General features: G+C 46.4%; 1 pseudogene across 1 annotated transcript; it reads left to right on the top strand.

The window, feature by feature from the left end:
• The first annotated feature begins 234 nt into the window (after nt 1-234).
• LOC112620689 lies at nt 235-1,006 on the top strand (annotated as a pseudogene). Its single transcript, XR_003118570.1, has one exon. The product of XR_003118570.1 is annotated as a coiled-coil-helix-coiled-coil-helix domain-containing protein 2 pseudogene (transcript).
• The last annotated feature ends 8,817 nt before the right edge of the window (nt 1,007-9,823 follow it).

Genomic DNA, 9,823 nt, shown 5'->3' with positions numbered 1-9,823 from the left:
AAAAAAAAAAAAAAAAAAAAAAAAAAAAAAAAAAGAAGAAAAAAGAAAAAGAAAAAGAAAAGATAGATATGCTCGCTTTCCCCCCACCCCCCCACTCCGGAGTTTTGTACACTTCTCGTGCAGTTTTCTTCTTTTCAATAAAAGTAATTCATTAAATCTAAACCTAGCTGTGATGGTTTCTTGTTTCTTTGCAGAATGTATTTTGTTTTGCTTGTTAAACAAGTAACTTGACACGTCCTGAGACCGAGCCGTCGCGTACCTAGGATGCCGTGTGGAAGCCGAAGCCGCACCTCCCGCATGGCCCCTAAGGCCAGCCGGACCCCTCACATGAGAGCTGCACCCAGGCCAGCACCAGTCGCTCAGCCACCAGCAGCGGCACCCCCATCTGCTGTTGGCTCTTCTGCTGCTGCGCCCCGGCAGCCAGGTCTGATGGCCCAGATGGCAACCACTGCAGCTGGCGTGGCTGTGGGCTCTGCTGTGGGGCACGCACTGGGTCACGCCATTACTGGGGGCTTCAGTGGAGGAAGTAATGCTGAGCCTGGGAGGCCTCACATCCCTTACCAGGAGCCTCAGGGAACCCAGCCGGTACAGGAGCAGCAGCCTTGCTTCTATGAGATCAAACAGTTTCCGGAGTGTGCCCAGAACCAGGGTGACATCAAGCTCTGTGAGGGTTTCAGTGAGGTGCTGAAACAGTGCCGACTTGCACACGGATTGGCCCAATTGAGAAGTTCAACCTGGAGAGATGGAAAATCAGCTCTCATAACTAAATTAATTCAGTATAAAAATAGAATTGATAGTGAAGGTATAAAGTGTAACCATCAGTTAAACCTCTCCTGTCATGCCTAGCTTCCTTGCTTGAGAATTGAAATGGAAGCGGAGCGGGGGGTTCCTACTCTGTAGAATTTGGGGCTGGGCAAATGTTTGTGTGGTCTCCTTAAACTAGCTGTTATGATTTTATTCTTTGTGAGTTAATTAGAATAAAGTCATTTTCTTCCAAACAAACAAACAAACAAACCCAAAAAACAAGTAACTTTACAAATCGGAAAATGTTTTTTGTCAGCACACCCAGGTATAGAGTTTTCATTGATTAAATATGGTCCCTGGAGGTCTGTTTAGGGACCAGGCAGGCCTTTTTTTTCTAGCATTTTGTAGGAGCAAAGAACCAAGGCTAGGGCTGGGCGCAGTGGCTCACACTTGTAATCCCAACACTTCGGCGGGAAGACCACTTGAAGCCGGGAGTTTGAGACCAGCCTGGACAACATAGCAAGACCTCATCTCTACGAAGAAATTAAAAATAATTTGTCAGGGCCAGGTGCAGTGGCTCGCGCCTGTAATCCCAGTACTTGGGGAGGCAGAAGCAGGTGGATCACCTGAGGTCAGGAGTTCGAGACCAGCCTGACCAACATGGCAAAACCCCATTTCTACTAAAAATACAAAACATTAGCTGGACATGGTGGTGCATGCCTGTAATCCCAGCTACTTGGGAGGCTGAGGCAGGAGAATTGCTTGAACCCGTGAGGCGGAGGTTGCAGTGAGTTGAGATTGCACCACTGCACTCCAGCCTGGGCGAAAGAGTGAGATTCTGTCTTAAAAAAAAAAAAAAAAATTAGGCATAATGGGGCGCACGTGTAGTCCCAGCTGCTTGGGAGGCTGAGGTGGGAGGACTGCTTGAGTCCAGGAGGTTGAGGCTGCAGTAAGCCATGATCACACCACTGCACTCCAGCCTGGGCGACAGAGCAAGACCCTGTCCCAAAAAACAAAAATAAACCCCTAGGACTAGAGCTTTGGTGAAATAGCCCCATTGTCTGGGGTGCCACTTGAAATTCTTTGTCTCACAGCCGAGGAAATCAAGGGTACGAACTCCCTGAGTGAGGTTAGAGCAGGAGTTTAATAAGTGAAAGAGAGAGAGAGCTCTCTGCCACAGACAGGGGTCCTGAAAAAGGGTCGCTGTTTCACAGCTGAATACAGAGGGGCTTTTTTAAAGAAACTGATGAGGGGTAGGTGTCTCGTTTGCATAAGGCGTGAATTTCTGGTCTCCGTCCTCCTAGTGTGCATGCGGGCCCTCAGCTTGAGTTACTCCATATTGCTTTGTTCCCCATATTGCGCATGCGTCAGGGAATGGAATTTTTCCATTGCAGGCATGTCTGGGCAAGTCTCCTCTGTGGCCTTTCTTTTTTCTTTTCTTTTTTTTTTGAGACTGGGTCTCGCTCTGTCTCCCAGACTGGAGTGCAGTGGTGCTATCTCTGCTTGCCGGAACCTCCGCCTCCCAGGTTCAAGTGATTCTCCTGCCTCAGGCTCCCGAATAGCTGGGATTACAGGTGCGCCTAATTTTTTAACCACGCCGGCTAATTTTTGCATTTTTAGTAGAGATGGGGTTTCACCATGTTGGCCAGGATGGTCTGGATCTCTTGACCTCGTGATCCGCCTGCCTCTGCCTCCCAAAGTGCCGGGATTATGGGATTACAGGGGTGAGTCACCGCGCCCAACCAAGGAAAGCAGAGTTTTTAAGGACTACTTGTTGGGTGGGTGGAGCCAGTGACCCAGGAGTGCTCATTGGTTGGAAGCTATCTTCTTGTGCTGTCAGTTCCTGGGTGGGGGCTGGGCGGTGGGGGGTGGCGGGGCGGGGAGGGCGGCCACAAGATGAGATGAGCCGGTTTAGCAGTCTGGGTGGTGCCAGCTGCTTCATCAAATGCAGGGTCTGCAAAATATCTCAAGCACTGGTCTTAGGAGCAGTTTAGGGAGGGTCAGAATCTTGTAGCCTCCAGCTGCATGACTCCTAAACGTAATTTCTAATCTTGTGGCTAATGTCAGTCCTCCAAAGGCAATCTGGTCACTTTTGCTTAAACTATAAACTAAGTTTCTCCCAAAGTTAGTTCAGCCTACGCCGGGGAATGAACAAGGACAGCTTGGAGGTTAGAAGCAAGATGGAGTCAGTGAAGTTGGATCTCTTTCATTGTCTCAATCATAACTTTGCAAAGGTGGTTTCAGTTGCTGGGAGGGCAAGGGCTTGTCCCTGATGCTGGGCTGGAGTAGGAGAGGTTGGGGATGGGAACCAGACTCCCCCATGCAATACAGTTCGGTTCAATTCGTCAAATGGTTTTTGGGCACCCACTGTGCGCCAAGCCCCATGCTAAGCTCTGACACTCATGGCAAAGTGCTTCCCCTCATGGCCTCGCTCTGCCCATTCTACTTGCCTTCTGTGAAGGCCCCAGCCCCTCTCTTTCCTCTGTGGGTCTTTCTGTGGTCCTGCGGTCCTGGATTGGACCCTATCCCCCATAGACCTCTTCCTCTCTTAGCTGCAGGACTTGGTACAAAGTAGTTGCTCAGTAAAAGTTCTCAGACTTGAATTAAATGGAATGCACTAGGATCTGGTAGATGTTCACCTAGGAGACAAAGGCCGGGGTACCGGAAGGAAAGCTATTACCACAATCTATGGGAAAAGTAATGAAACATGCTGTTATCTCAGTAGACGGGGACAAGGCATTTGATAAAATTCAGTAGTGATTGTCCCCAAGTCTAACTCTTATTTATTGTACAAACAAATCATAGCGATAATAAGAGAAATAAAGACTGCCTGCAATTCTACCTCCCAAATGCAGAAGCTGTCCTCATTTTAATTCTATCTTTCTTTCCTGTTCTCGTTCACGGCATAGTTTTTACATTATTATATCATTTTGCTTTCTGCCTGAAAGAATCAGGAGTTTTTTTTTTTTTTTTTTCCGGATCGATCCATTATCTTCATAATTATAGCCCCTAATGGCTATGATTCTCCACGTGGTGGTTGTATTATAACGGACGTAAATTTTTCTTATTGTTGGCAGTATGGGTTGTTCCCGTGTCTTCCTTTTGATGATCAAAATAATAAAATTGCCTTTTATAATCAGTTACAACACAGTTGTGTACATACCTTTTGTTCAAGCTTTCCTGAAACTTGCAAGGTGAATGTACTTCACTATTACAGGGGATTACAGCGTGGAAATGAAGACGCCATAAGGTGACAAGGGAAGGATCGGGAGACAACCAGAATTGGAGTCCATTCTTTTTTTGAAATGAAACTCTTTTCTCTTGTCAGAGGCATTCGAACCAGAGTGACTCCATCTTGAATAGGGGCTGGGTGAAATAAGGCTGAGACCTGCTGGGCTGCATTCCCAGGTGGTGAGGCATTCTTAGTCGCAGGATGAGATAAGAGGTCAGCACAAGATACAGGTCACAGGATGCGGTAAAGAAGGCAGCCTAAAGCCACCAAAACCATGGCGATGAGCGTGACCTCTGGTTGGCTCATTATATGCTAATTACTGATACAGGAGTAGAAAGAAATTGTTTAGGCAGATAGTGAGGGTAAGAGAGTCTTCAGTAAGGTTACCTTTTAATAAAAACCAGCCCCCAAATCATTTCTTTTCTAACAGAAAGCAGCCTGAAAAATCAAGCTGCAGACATAGAAAAGCAAGCTAAAAGCTTGCACAGGTAAATGCGACAGCTGTGCCAATAGACAAGCGATACTTGGAAGCCAGGTGTATTCAACATGGAAGTTCCCTCTTCCCTTTTCTTTGTCGCCACGTGTGCAGTAGAAAAGCAGGCAGCATGGTGACGGCCAGGTGGCGACTCCATTTGCATAATAAAAGATTAGGGTGGGGCCGGGCACCGTGGCTCACGCCTGTAATCCCAGCACTTTGGGAGGCTGAGGCAGGCGGATCACCTGAGGTCAGGAGTTCGAGACCAGCCTGGCCAACATGGTGAAACCCTGTCTCTACTAAAAATACAAAAATTAGCGAGGAGGTAGTGGCCCACGCCTGCAATTCCAGCTACTAGGGAGGCTGAGGCAAGAGAATCACTTGAGCTTGGGAGGCAGAGGTTGTGGTTAACTGAGATTGTGCCACTGTACTCCAGTCTGGGCGACAGAGTGAGACCCTGTCGAAAAGAAAAGAAAAGAGAAGAGAAGAGAAGAGAAAAAAAAGAAAAGAAAAGAAAAGAAGAAAAGAAGAAAAGAAAAGATTAGGGTGGGATGGCCAGCTTCTTTGTACGCTATGCAAATGGCACACCTGGTCCAATCCATCTCTTGGACCCTATGTAAATCAGACACCACCTCCTCAAGCTTGTCTATAAAAACCCTGTGCATTTCACCACGATACCAGAAGACCCACTTAACTGCCCCTCTCTCTCTGCAGGAGAAAGAGCTTCATTCTTTCTGTTGCCTATTTAACCTCCACTCCTTTTTTTTTTTTTTTTTGAGGCAGAGTCTCGCTCTGTCACCCAGGCTGGAGTGCAGTGGCACGATCTCGGCTCACTGCAAGCTCCGCCGCCTGGGTTCACGCCATTCTCCTGCCTCAGCCTCCCGAGTAGCTGGGACTACAGGCACCCGCCACCACGCCCGGCTAATTTTTTGTATTTTTAGTAGAGATGGGGTTTCACCGTGTTAACCAGGATGGTCTCGATCTCCTGACCTTGTGATCCGCCCGCCTCATCCTCCCAAAGTGCTGGGATTACAGGCGTGAGCCACCGTGCCCAGCCTAAACCTCCACTCTTAACCTCACTCCTTATGTGTGTCTGTGTCCTCAATTTCCCTAGATGTGGGGCAACAAACCTCTGTTATTACCCCAGACAAATGACGCTGCTTCATTATAATGCATTAGCATACTACTCCCGCTCCCGCCAGTGCCATGACAGTTGAAGTCATCCTATATGGTCTAGAAAGGGGGAGGGAACTCTCAGTTCCCATAATTGCTCACCTCTTTCCTGGAAAACTCATGAACAGTCCACTTCTTGTTTAACATATAATCAAGAAGTAACTAAGTATTATCAGTCAGGCATCCCAAGCTGCTGTTCTGCCTATGGAGTCGCCATTATTTATTCTTTTACTTTCTTTCTTTTTTTTTTTTTTTTTTGAGACGGAGTCTCGCTGTGCTCCCAGGCTGGAATGCAGTGGCGTGATCTCGGCTCACTGCAAACTCCGCCTCCCAGGTTCACGCCGTTCTCCCGCCTCAGCCTCCCAAGTAGCTGAGACTACAGGCGCCCGCCACCACGCCCGGCTAGTTTTTTTGTATTTTTAGTAGAGACGGGGTTTCACCATGTTAGCCAGGATAGTCTCGATCTCCTGACCTCGTGATCCACCCGCCTCGGCCTCCCAAAGTGCTGGGATTACAGGCTTGAGCCACCGCGCCCGGCTTCTTTTACTTTCTTAATAAACTTGCTTTCACATTACTGTATGGATTCACCCTGAATTCTTTCTTGTGTGAGGTCTGAGAACCCTCTCCTGGGCTCTGGATGGGGACCCCTTTCTGGTAACACTCTTTCCACTATACTATATTCCTTTCCAGATTTTACAAATAAAACTGCAGTGGGCTGGGCACGGTGGCTCACGCCTGTAATCCCAGCACTTTGGGAGGCCAAAGTGGGTGGACCACCTGAGGTCAGGAGTTCGAGACCAGCCTGGCCAACATGGTGAAACCACTGCCCCTACTAAAAACACAAAAATTAAGCCAGGTGTGGTGGCTTACACTTGTAATCCCAGCACTTTGGGAGGCTGAGGTGGGCAGATCGCTTGAGGTCAGAAGTTCCAGACCAGCCTGGCCAGCATGGTGAAACCCCTTCTCTACTAAAAATACAAAAATTGACTCATGCCTGTAGTCCTAGCTACTCAGGAGGCTGAAGCAGGAGAATCTCTTGAACCTGGGAGGCAGAGGTTGCAGTGAGTTGAGATCGCGTCATTGCACTCCAGTCTGGGTGACAGAGTGAGACTGTCTCCAAAAAAAAAACAAAAAAAAAACAAAAAAAAAAAGGGAAACCAAAAAAGCTGAGGCGAATTTTTTTTTTTTTTTTTTTTTGAGACAGAGTTTCGCTCTTGTTACCCAAGCTGGAGTGCAGTGGCGTGATCTCAGCTCACTGCAACCTCTGCCTCCTGGGTTCAAGTGATTCTCCTGCCTCAGTTTCCCGAGTAGCTGGGATTACAGGTGTGTGCTACTACGCCTGGCTACTTTTCTTTTTTTTAATTTTCAGTAGAAACGGGATTTCACCATGTTGGCCAGGCTGGTCTCGAACTCCTGACCTCGTGATCCATCTGCCTCAGCCTCCCAAGGGGCTGGGATTACAGGCGTGCGCCTGGCCTGAGCTAAGATTTTAAAATAACTTTCTTTCCTCTTTAGAAGCATTTCCTTCCGTCAGGTTCCTAGGTGTGGGACTGTGGGGTCAAAGAGTACGAGCATTGTTGAGTCTCTTGATGCACATTGGCAAAATGCTTTGCAAAGGGCTTGTTTCCAGCAGTCCCCATGTACACTGTTTCAGTGAGATTCTTTATTTCTTTCCTACTGCAACTCACTAACAAGGAACATTAGGAGGAGAAGGTTTCCAAGCTCATTTACAATGGATAAATGATTTCTTATTGTACTTTTAAATTTGCATTTCTTTGATTACTGTGAGGTTGAACCATTTAAAAATAAGCATTCCCTTTTGTGTGAATTGTGTTACTTCTTTTGAGGAACACTCCTCCTGCATTCTTTGGCTCCCCTCCCCGCCCCAGACATATATTAGACTTTCTGAAGACTTGGAAATTAACACTTTGTGGGTCAAATATTTAAAGCAATTATTTACTCCAGTAATTTCCTTTTCATTTTAATTGTACTATTTTCAGGACTTTTATGTGTTTTCAAATGAAGATCTTCTCATTTGTGATTGCTTCAAAGCTTGGAAAGTAATAATACCATCAAAGACGTGATAATTACCCAATTTTATTTTTTCCTTCTATTATATGATATATTTGTATTGAGCTCTTTCATCAACATGGAAAAAAAAAAGACAGTATTTATGGTGGTCACACACACATGGAATGTGAGAGGGGAGGGTGTTTGTGAAAAGACCACACATTAGATTGGGCACGATGGCTCATACCTGTGATCCTAGCACTTTGGGAGGCCGAGGAAGGAGGATTGCTGAAAGCCAGGAGTTGGAGACCAGCTTGGGCAACATAGTGAGGCCTCATCTCCATAAAAAATACAAAAATTAGCTGGACATGGTGGTATGTGCCTGTAGTCCCAGCTACTCAGGAGGCTGCAGCAGGAGGATTGCTTGAGTTTAGGAGTTCAAGGCTGCAGTGAGTTACGATTGCGCCACTGCACTCCAGCCCGGGTAACAGAGTGGGTCCATGTCTCTAAACACACACACACACACACACACACACACACACACACACACACACTCCCCTTAGAAACTGTGAATGAATGGAGGGAAATGCCATGTTTTTGGTTGGGAAAATGCAGATGAAGAATTGTAATATTTCTGGCTGGGTGTAGTGGCTCACGCCTGTAATCCCAGCACTTTGGGAGGTCAAGGTGAGTGGATCACTTGAGGTCAGGAGTTTGAGACCAGCCTGGCCAACATGGCAAAACCCTGTCTCTACTAAAAATATAAAAATTAGCCTGGGGTGGTGGCAGGTGCCTGTAATTCCAGCTACTCAGGAGACTGAGGCAGAAGAATTGCTTGAACCTGGGAGGTGGAGGCTGCAGTGAGCCAAGATCGCGCCACTGCACTCCAGCCTGGGCGACAGAGTAAGACTCTGGCTCAAAAAAAAAAAAGAAAAAAAAAGTACCCCCAATGCATTCACAACTGTGCGTAACCAGGCCAAAGCCCTGGCAGGTGGTTTTAATTTCTGATGTTTTTTAGGAGCAGATGGAGCTGACGGGTTCATGAAACTTGTGTTATTCTAAAAACTGACACTGGTGGACAAAGCCGGCAGTTGCCAGGGGGACTTAATTTTACATAACTTTATTCTCTTTTCCCCAAATTTTTTTATTGTGATGAAATACACATAACATAAAATTTACTATCTTAACCATTTTAAATGTACACTTCAGTGGTATTAAATGCATTCATAATGTTGTGCAAACATCCCCACCATCTGTCTCCAGAATGCTTTCCATCTCGTAAAATTGAAACTCTGTCCGCATTAAACACTTAACTCCTCATTCCTCCCTTCCCTCAATCCCTGGCAACCACCCTTCTGCCTTCTGTCTGTATGAATTTGACTCCTCTAACTACCTCATCTTAATGGAATTATGCAGTCTTTGTCTTTTTGTATAACTTTATTCTTTCAACAAAGAATAATAGATGATAATACATAGCCCAGTGGGTTTTATTATTATAACTTTTTCAGAGGTTTTTCTCCATAGAAATAAATATACGCAGTTAAAAATGAGACCGGCCAGGAATGATGGCTCATGCCCGTAATCCCAGCACTTTGGGAGGCTGAAGCGGGAGGATCTCTTGAGGTCAGGAGTTTGAGACTAGCCCAGACAATATAGCGAGACCCTGACTCTACAAAAAATAAAATAAAAATTAGCCGGGTACGGTAACACGTGCCTGTGGTCCCAGCTCTTTGGGAGGCTGAGGTGGGAGGATCACTTGAGACCGGTAGTTCAAGGCTGCAGTGAGCTATGATTGCATCACAGCACTCTAGCCTGGGCGACTGAGCGAGATCCTGTCTCTAAAAATAAATAAATAAATAAATATTTTAAAGTAACTGTCCTGATTTGAGTTTTACAAATAGTTATTGCAGTAACAGAGGATGAGAAGGTGCAAGGGAAGGGAACATCTGGCCACAGATATCACCTCTGTGAGTTAAATGGGGGTCAGGAGGCATGAGGCAAAGTGAATGATGGATCAATTGAAGTGAAGTAACTCAGGGGGGAAAAACCCAAAACCGTATGTTCTCCCTTATAAGTGGGAGCTAAGGCCAGGCACGGTGACTCATGCCTGTAATCCCAGCACTTTGGGAGGCTGAGACGGATGGATCACTTGAGGTTAGGAGTTTGAGACTAGCCTGGCCAACATGGTG

Source organism: Theropithecus gelada, chromosome 3 (genome assembly GCF_003255815.1).
Source record: "Theropithecus gelada isolate Dixy chromosome 3, Tgel_1.0, whole genome shotgun sequence".
In the NCBI taxonomy this organism is placed as follows: domain Eukaryota; kingdom Metazoa; phylum Chordata; class Mammalia; order Primates; family Cercopithecidae; genus Theropithecus; species Theropithecus gelada.
The sequence above is the reverse complement of the archived record's forward strand: the minus strand, read 5'-3'. Positions and strand labels throughout refer to the sequence as shown.